This window comes from Condylura cristata, unplaced genomic scaffold (assembly GCF_000260355.1).
Source record: "Condylura cristata isolate star-nosed mole 26May11 unplaced genomic scaffold, ConCri1.0 scaffold00020, whole genome shotgun sequence".
Classification (NCBI taxonomy): Eukaryota; Metazoa; Chordata; class Mammalia; order Eulipotyphla; family Talpidae; genus Condylura; species Condylura cristata.
Window position 1 is genome coordinate 32,538,368 of NW_004567121.1, and position 10,208 is coordinate 32,548,575.

The window sequence follows — 10,208 nt, forward strand, 5'->3', positions numbered from 1 at the left end:
TATATCTCCGTGGGCTGTTGCTCTACTGAGCACTGACCTTTAGTGCACAGAGAAGACCTGGAGTCACTACTGTGAAGGAGGCAAGCAGGAGGGGAAGGGGCAAGAAGTCTAGTCCCCGCTCATCTGTGGTTTGCCACTGTGCCCCTGGGCTTTGAGCCCTGACCCTAAGGACGTGAAAGCTTGCTCAGCAAGAATGTGCAGAAAGGCCAGTTACTGCATCTGAGCAATTCCTGCCAATTGGAGCTGTTTGGAAATAGCCACTGCTATGTGCTATCATCACAGAACATCACATTCATACTAACGGGGTCGCCACTGCTAAATAGAAGTTTGTGTTTCTTTACCACAGACATTTAAGTCATTCTGAACACAAGTGTGCCCTGAGTCACCTCCCTGGCTGGGGATCGAACTCGTGCTGCTGATAGCTTCTTAGAGCTGAGGCTTAAACCCTTGTGCCACCAGGGGGACCCAGATATGGGTGTTTTGAGATTGACAGTCCACCTTTCTCGCTGGATGCTTGAATGAGCTTGAGTAAGCTCATACTTTCTGTGGCCCTTTCTAGATTTCTATTTGTGAGGTTCTAGAACGCCAAGGCCCCTGCTTGTTTGCTTTTTATGTTTTCCACCCTTTGGAGTCTTCCAGAGTAATATTTCTAAATTGGCATAGAAGGACTTCTTTGGCATCAAATAACTTAAGAAACAGCACACTGATGAGTTAAATGAAACGATTCAGAAAAATGCCTATTAAATTTCCCTTTAAATACTCAGGGGCTTAGAAATTAAGCAAAACTGCTTGGCACTCAGCAGCCTGGATTTTAACAAACTCAAAATGTCCAAAAATTGTTCAAGATGTCTAGAGGAATAGAGCAGGCCCCTGTGCCCCCCCCCACGCCCCATACCACGCTCCATCTACCAAGGAGAGAGCAGAATCGGGGAATGTGGCTAGCCAGCACCCAGGAAGGCCCCTCCCCTCGGTGGGTTTCTCTGTAGTTCTTATCTTAATCCTCATCTGTGTCTTTGTTCTGACATAAAGCAATAGCACTAGATTGCTATGTTTGAAAAATAAAATAAAATTGAGGAACTATGAATAGGTGATGACCTTAAATACTGAGGTCATATTTTAAAGATAAAAAAAGTGTGCAATGATGTGATTTGAAAGTGTCATGCTGCCTGTCCTGTGCAGCCACTCAGTAAATGCGAAACGCCACCCCATCCCCATCGGATTAACCAACATCACCACCAGCAGTGTCTGGGACACTGATCCTCCGTTGCCTGCTTAAGAAGGCCCGTGATGTTTGGCAGGAAATAGACTCCTGAGAGGCCATGTGGCTGAGTAAAGAGCACTTACTAGAAAGAAGTTGGAGATCTGGGTTTCTGCCCCAATCTGTTCCAGGATGTGTCCTGGGGAACAAGGCCAGGTTTGCACAGCAGAAGTCTCCCCGGTGACCCTCCGTAAATATGTGTGCAGCTACAGCATCTTAGTGGTAATCCCTTGTTCTGGAACTTTCTATGATATGGTCAGATTTTATTATTTGTACATCTACAGATGAAGAATATAGTAATAAAATGGACAGATACTACTTTTTCATGGAAAAAAAAATTGACCAAAAACTTGTCACAGAATTTTGAGACCCATTAAATCAATGTTTAATGAGAAAAAAACTTAAATAAAATGTAGTGATGGATAAGTGTTGGGGTCACTCACTCATCTTCCAGTTTGATGTAAGTTTTCCAACGCATATCCTTTATCCCAAGTGAGGAACACAGGTAGACAGATAACAGATTAGAGAGAAAGACAGACAGACAGGCAATAGATAGACATGTAGATACACAGATAGGTAACAGACAAATTTCTCAATGAAACTATACTCATATTACTGAGCATATTCATCCACCTCTCTCATTTTCTGTGTCTTGCAAATTCAAAAAGTATATACATTACTTCCTCATCCTCTTTAACCCTGAAAGGTATCAATTATCTGTGTTGTTCAAAAAATTGCTCAAGAAGGGCCTCCCTGGTGGTGCAAGTGGTTAAGTCCCAGCACTGTGAAGTATCCCAGCCATGCAGCATGACTTCAATCCCTGGCGAGGGAGCTGACCCACATGGTGCAGCAGACCTCTCCTGATCCACCCACTGCTCCCCTCAGCAGTGGATTTCTGTGGATCTGCCTATTCTGCTCCCCACTCTGTTTCTGGTGAATCCTCTCAGTCCCTCCTTGCTGCTCTGGCCTGCACCCCAGTTCTTGTATGCATACATAAATAAAAATTTTTTTAAAATGCTCAAGGAAATGGATACTTTTCCAGGTGATTTCCTCAAGGTGGTAAACCAGAAAAATGGCTGAGTCAAGTGTGCTGGTCCTAAACGATTTTCCTTATAGCAGGACGGGCTGGCTTCATCCAACTAGTCTATTCTCTAGGGCTGCAGAGGGGCTAAAAGAAGAGGTGAGGCCACATCTTGGAGCCATGGAGTAGCAGCAGGCCGTAGGCTCTTTCCCCTGGTGTTGGTGACCAGAGCTATTGGGATAATTTCCAGGCTGAGAGAGGGGAGGCCCAGCCATTCCTTGGCAACACAGTGAAACGATACGAGAAAGAGTTTCCATTGCCTACTCCCCACTCCCCAGTATTGTCAGCAACCTAGCTGGGCTGCTTTGGGTTTTCTCACGGCAATCAGAGTCAAATTCAAGATTTAAAAGCCAAGTTCAAGCCAGAGCACAAGGAGCCACACCTTTTCCCTTGCCATTTCATATGTCTGAAAACTTTCTGCAGTGGTGAAATCAAGAAGCTGTAAGGCACCCAAGTGCTATTATCACAGGCTTGAGGTTGGTGTTTTACACATAGAAGGATTGATAGCAAAGCCAGAGGGGTGAACACATGATCACAGTAATGAACAATCACCCTATTGTCTCTATATGTCCTACAGTCCTTTGCATTGTATGGCAAGAAAGTATACTACTTTCATGCTTTATAGGAAAAGGTCTATAGAGCCCTTTTGTATTTAGTGTATCACTTGGGCATCAAAGCGGATTTGCAAGATAGGAAAGGTGAGAATTTTGTTTCCCTTTACAGGTGAGGGAAGTGAGACAGCTTGGTTTTGGTAAATGGCACCCCCTTTTGCCTGGAAAGGGGAGGTGGATGAAACGCTTTCACATCCATCCCCCTACATGCCCAACTCATCCATCACCACAGCAGCCTTTTGTCCACCCAATTGCACACACGATTCATTTTCTGCACATCCTTCTACAGCTTTGGTCAAATACTATCCACCTTTGTCTGCACCTTCGCAGCCATGTCCTGGCTGGGCTTCCCTGTGTCCCTGCTTTCTGACTCTCAGGTCTCAGATCCTTCAGAGGCTGGCACTGAAGCCGGTGAGAATCCAGACTACACAACGCGCTAGCCTCCGCCTGTCCACTCTCCTCACTATGTCTGTTCTTCGCTCACTCTTCTCTGCCAACAGTGGGCTTCTTTTCTGTCCAAAAAATTACCAGCTTTCTATTGTCCTGGATGCGTCCTATAGCCGTCCCCACCGGTGAGATGTCTCCCATTCCTGCTCCCATTGCTGTGATATAGCTACTCAGTTTCCCACCATGAGTCTGGAAATCACTGCACCCACACATGCTCAGGGTCTGATATACATGTGGGGGGCACTTGAGATCAAGTCACCTCAGGATGTAAGTGAAGTCTCAGCAAAGATCTCTAGCCCAGGTCTTTAGACCTTCAGTACCAGGTTTACCCCCACAGACAAATATGTAGGCAGAATATTGTGACCATTACCTGCCCCTTTAAAATTGTCAATGCGGGCCCTCCCTGGTGGCGCAGCGGGTTGGAGCACAGCACTAAGAAGCTTAAGCCATTTCCGCATAAGTTCGATCACTTCCTGCCTCGGAGGTGACCACACGGCGCGGCAGACTTCTCCCGACCCGCTCGCTGCTCCCCTCAGCAGTGTACTTCATCCATCTGCCTGTTCTGCTCCCCACTCTGTCCCTGGTGAATCCTCTCACCCTCCGCATCTCTGGCCTGTACCCCAGTTCTGTATGAATAAATAAATAAATCTTAAAAAAATAAAATAAAATTGTCAATGCATAAGCACAGCCAAATATTCCATCTTCCCACACAACACGGCGTCCCTTTCTGCCTCCTGAAACAGGCCTATATTCTGGACAACAACGGAAGGCTCCGTTTCTATCTTCCTTGCACCAAGAATCAGTGCAAGAGCCACCCTTGTGGCTATTCCTCAAAGCAATTTCTCTTAGCAAAGGATGCCCCGAATCTTGAAAGTATTCAGAACCCCAAGATTCCTGGGCCAGGGGTGTTTCTTGACTCACCACTGCTACAAAATGTGGGAGCATGGCACACCTAGAGGGGCTTACAGGGGACCCTGTCACTGAGCCGTTAAGCCATGGACATGCTGGGGAGCAGGTGACTGACAGGAGGATCCTGCTCCCAGACTATTTTAGGAATAGGAGAGTGGACACTCACTCCACTGAGTATGGCTACTCTGTGAGCCCCTGGCATGCTCTGGGCAAAGCTGAGTCCACCAGTGAGCACCTCAGTCACCAGCCAGGGTGGTCTCAGCAGAATCTAGTCAGGAACCTCCCAGTTTCTCTTGGGATTTCAGGTGGGGTAGTCCCGTCTCTCAGGGCTCTCCCTCACTTCGGGGTCTTGAAAGCCATAGTGGGCCTTCACCTCCAGTAAGAGGAGGAGAAGCACTGTCAGTCAGCATCACGTGTCTCTCTCTTCCTGGGGAAGTCAGAAAGCCAAAGCAGTCTGGAAATGCCTATTAGTTCATCTTTCGTTATTTTCATTGAGGTAACATTGGTTTATAGCTTATGGTTCAGGTGGATGACACTAAGATGAAAAACCTGCAGCCAGAAAAAAAATATGACACAGATGGAAGAAACTGAAGAAGACACAAACAAATAGAAAGACACCCCATGCTTACAGATTGGAAGAATTGACATTTGACCTAAATGGTAAACATTTTACCTAAAGCAATAGGCAGATTCAATGCAATCCTTATCAAAACCCCACCGTTTTCTACAGAAGGAGAACAATATATCCTAAATTTTGCATGAAACATAAAAGACTCAATAACCAAACCAATCGTGAATAAAAAACAAGGTGCAAAACTGGAGAAGTCACACTCCTTGTCTCGCAACTATATCACATAGTAATAATCTACACAATGTGGTGTTGGTATAAAAAAGGCCCACAGGGCCCTCCCTGGTGGCGCAGCGGGTTACAGCACAGCACTAAGAAGCAAAAGCCACTTCCACATGAGTTCGATCCCCACCTGCCCCGGAGGTGACCCACATGGCACCACAGACCTCTCCTGACCCGCCCGCTGCTCCCCTCAGCAGTGGACCGTCAATCTGCTTGTTCTACTCCCCACTCTGTCTCTGGTGAAGCCTCTCACTGCCCCTGCACCTCTGGCCTGTCCCCCAGTTCTGTATGCACAAATAAATAAATCTTTAAAAAAAAAAAAAGGCCCACAAATCGATGGAACGAATGCATTGCAGTTCTCAACACAGCCATGTGTCTTGTGAGGCTTACAGCAGACCTCATTTTCTGTGGAAGGTACCCTTCCAGCAGTGGCGCTGTGAGGTGTTTCAAGAGAAGCTGTCTCAGAAGGAGGCCACCATGGGCCTCACCTGACTACAGCAGAAGCCTATTCAGGAAACAGCATATGCAACCAGCAAAGACAGAAGGATGAGTTCTCAGAAGAGGGCAGTGCTGGGCGGCAGCCTCAGTACCTTGTGACTCTGGCACTGAAGCATCCTGAGCTCAACTTGCTTTGTTACAGGGATATCATAAGCAGTAATGTGTGAAAGTTTCCTGGAACTTACCAATCTCATCTGAAAAACTAAGAATTGATGGTATTATTAGCACATTAACATGTACAATTATTGCTTTTATCATCGCTATCACTGTCCTCATTATTGATCAGTGCAGTTTAAAGAGCATTATCTTCATTAACTTCAAATGGGCCAACACCAGGTGGACCAGCGAGGTCACTAGTTCATCTCCTGGATGTAGCAGACGAGGGGGTGAGCAAACTGGTTTAGCTAGCCCACTTCTCTCTGAGAAAGTCTGGAGTCTCATTTCGGTAAAAATGTATGTATTCCCTCGTCCCTGGACATCAAAGTGGCTTTATCTCTCTTGGCAGGTTAGGCTACTAGGAATACCGAACATATTTCCGTCACACCCATTGCCAAGGGTGCAATTTGGAAAAACAAATAGGGATTTGCAGATAGCAACTTTCCTCTCCTTCTATTGATAGCCGGAGATAATTCATGGCTAGGTTTGGACAAATGCAAAAATGTGCCTTTAGTTTGAATTTGGATTCATTCCTCATGAATATTAGTCATCTTAGCTTAAAATGCAAGCACTTCTCTGTTTCAACAGATGGGAGGATGTACTGTGAAATCATGCTCCAGCACAGGGGAAAAACAAGAAGACTGAAATTAAATTTAAGGATAAGCCTTGGCACAGGGGACAAAGTGTGCAACAAAATATATTTCCCTACAAAATAAGGAATGTGTTTTTAGGTGTGGCTTGCATTTCTGCAAGAACAATGGGATGGGAATATTTATAAACCATGTTTGCTTGATGATTTGACTCACTGTCAGAATATTTTTTTTTTTGCAGATAACCCGTCATGCAGAATTTCCTTCTGCCCAATGCCCAAATTAGAGACTAGCTAAGCAATGCCATGCTCTATTGTCAATGATGAAAATATGATGCTGGATCCCTGCTTCCTCCCGTGGCCTCTTCCACCTCTTGACATCCTACTGCTTCCTGAGGTCATTGTTGGTAAGTCCTACAATATGGCAGAGGCTAGCCCAGTGTTGGGCTGGTTGGTGACACTTGGGGTCTGGTGCAGAAGTGACCGGGGTAGAGGGGCAGAGAGCAGTGGAAAAGAAATAGGGGTAAAAGGAAGAGAAAGGAAATGAAAAGGAAGGAAAGAGTTGGAGCAGAAAAACTTGAAATTTATACCTTTTCCCTACATCACACCAATCCATAGAATTCAATAGAAAATGCACTTGTTAATGTTCTCTAGCACACACATTGTGTTGGGTCCCAACTAGAGACCAGACAGTGTGGTAGTTGTGGGTGCAAAATTAACTTTTTGTGAGAACAATCCCAAAATCCATCTAACATTTAATAGAGAATTCCAATTATCCTTTGTTTTTCAGAAAAACTTCATGAACAGGTGTGTCCACATGCTAATGGCACACTACTGCTTGCCATAATAAAGATTGAGCACAAGTTCGTACAAGATCTTGAGGTTCCTTCTATGTAAAAAATAAAAATGGCATTTGCCATGGCTCAGTTCAATGTTTTTTTATACATTATAGTTCACTGGGCACAAACAAACCCTATCTATGATGTCTAACATGCCCTTTAATAGAATCTTACTGATCCTCTGGGAATTCCCATTGATTTTTTTAGTGACTGATATCATTTCTCAGAATTCTTTCTGGGTATTAGAGAATACACAGAAAAACTTTCCTTTTTTTATTTTTAAAAATATTTATTTATTTATGCATACAAGAACTGGGGTACAGGCCAGAGGTGTGCGGGCGTGAGAAGATTCACCAGAGACGGAGTGGGGAGCACAACAGGCAGATCTACTGAAATACACTGCTAAGGGAAAAGTGGGGAGACAGAAGAGGTCTGCTGCGCCATGTGGGTCACCTCCAGGGACGGAGATCGAACTCGTGCTGCAGTGGCTGGGGCAGCTACTTAGTGCTGCGTTTTAACCCACTGTGCCCCCAGGGAGGGCCAGAAAAGTTTACTATAATTATAAAGACACAGAAGTTCAGCTTCCTAAGGAATTCTAGAGATCATTTTCACAAATACACTTGCATTCATAAGATAATGTATAAAGAGAGAATAAATGAATATTCAATCACTGCAAATCCTTGTGAAAAGTAGGTCAGACATAGCTAGACTTTGTCAAGTACCTCTGATTACATGGCATTTGGCTGAAAACACCTTTATGCATAGTCTCTTTTAGGATCCTTCTTAGGATACTCTAAGAGCATAAAATGCTCTCTATTTAAAGAAAGACGGTAACAGCACCTCATCCTGGGGACAGTCAGGCTCCTGACCACAGACACATTTCACTATGCTGTCTCAGCAGCCAGGAAGACGTAGGGAATTGAACAACATAAATCCTCAAAGTTCCTTATGTATTTTATAAATGTAATGGGATTATTTGCCTTTTGCTTTTTTATGCTAGAAATAGAATTCAAAAGAACTTTTCCATTTATACAATGCCTTAAGTGAGATGTTAAAATAGAAAATTCTATTTGTTTATCAGTTTCCAGAATCCATACCCCACCATGGACTAGAGTAGTTGTATATTTTTTCATTCTTCTTAAATGAAGCATATTTCTAATTGGTCAAAGTAAATATTGAACAGAAAAAAATATATTGTCAGTGAAAACAGGGTCGTTTTTATAGCCTATTAAAGAGGAAACTCGGAGTTTTATAGCCCTAGCTTAGCTCTAACTGGGTGAGTAATTAGGACCGATAACGGGGTCATACTTTGCAGTAGCCTGTTTGGCGTAAAGCAGGGGGACCCAGATGATATGAGTCTCCCTGCACAGAAGCTGTCTTACAAGTACTACAGGTGGACTGAGAGGAAATTAAACCTTGCTGGTGTCTCGGGGACCACGGGGGCTCGTGTTTCCCTCGATATCATGTGTGTGAAAAGGTGTTTATATTTACATGCAAGTTGCTGCTCCCCAATCTCAGAGGTTTTTAATTCAGCAAGTTTGGAATGCCTGAGAAATCTTTATTTGGTTGAAAGCTCAATGCTGAGCCATCAATCATGTTAAGAATATTTTATTTGTAACAGATATTCTATTCATCTCTCAGCTTTGTTATCCCATTGGTTTTTTTTAGAAGTGGATTGACCCTAGGCAAATCAAGTAAAATTTCTGAGCTTCATATTCCTTATAGTGGATTGAGAGGGAATTAAACCTTGCCAGAGTCGGGGTGACCATGTGGGATCATGTTTCCCTCAATATCATGTGTGTGAAAGGGTGTTTATATTTACAGTGTCCATAACTTTCACTGCCAAGTAGATAAGACACAGGTTTTGCATGTTTACCCCACACCAGGGGCTGCACTGGGTACTTCATCTTCTCAACCATCAACTGCCATGATTGCTTGAATCAGTTGTTGCATCTGCTAGATTTCCGGGGTCTCATTCCAATTCTTTAGATTTATGTTACCTTTTCTTGATTGTTACACATGATGTCAGTGCTTGCGTTCTGTTAGCCTCCTTGAATATGACAGTGGGCTTGGTTAACCTCCATTTCCCCTCCCTTCACTTTGTGTCCTGAAAAAAGAGTCAGTCCCTCTGCCTTCCAAGGGATTCACAAACGCCATCCTAACCATAGACCCTAGGATTCTGGTTTAGTGGATTGGCCTGTTAGGCATCAAACATTCTGATAACTCAATCGAATGATTGGCTCTTTTAAAGATAAGACAAAATGAGCTTCCAGGTAGAGTACTGTGCCCAAACACCACCGCTGATAACTAGGAGTGCTGGGATTTGCAGTCAGGGACTGAAGAGTCTGGACCCTGAGGATTCCTATTCCAAGCATTGCTCCCCAGCAAATGGAAGTTTAGAAGGAGAATGGACAAATCAGAGTCTTTCATCTTTTTTACCTCTGCCAGACATTTTATTTATTTTTTTTTTAGAAGTGGATTGACCCTATTATGCCTTTAAGAATCTGTTCCAATTCCATTGGCTACGGAGTCTCTGTTGCTTAAGGGAAGAGGCTCTTTGTTCTCTTCTGGTTAATATCTATGTCATAGACAACGGATTTCTCTGATTTTTCCTTGGTACTTATCTCAGTGTTCCACCTAGTTCTTTCTAAAGGCCAGTCTCTGGTTACTCCCCTAAAAGTAGAGCATGCTTTGAGCCCAGACAGCTGAAGAAGCAAAAGACTAAGGGTGGCCCTCCCCGGTGGTACAGCGGGTTAGGACACAGCCCTGCAAAGCAGGCTGGTCCCAACCACTTCAGTGAGAGTTTGATCCCCTGCCACAGAGGTGACCCACATGGCACAGCAGACCTCTCCTGTCTCCCCGCTGCTCCCTCAGCAGCATGCTTCATCAATCTGCCTACTCCGTTTCCCATACTCTCTGGTGAATCCCCTGTACCTCTGGCCTGTACTCCAGTTCTGTATGCATAAATAA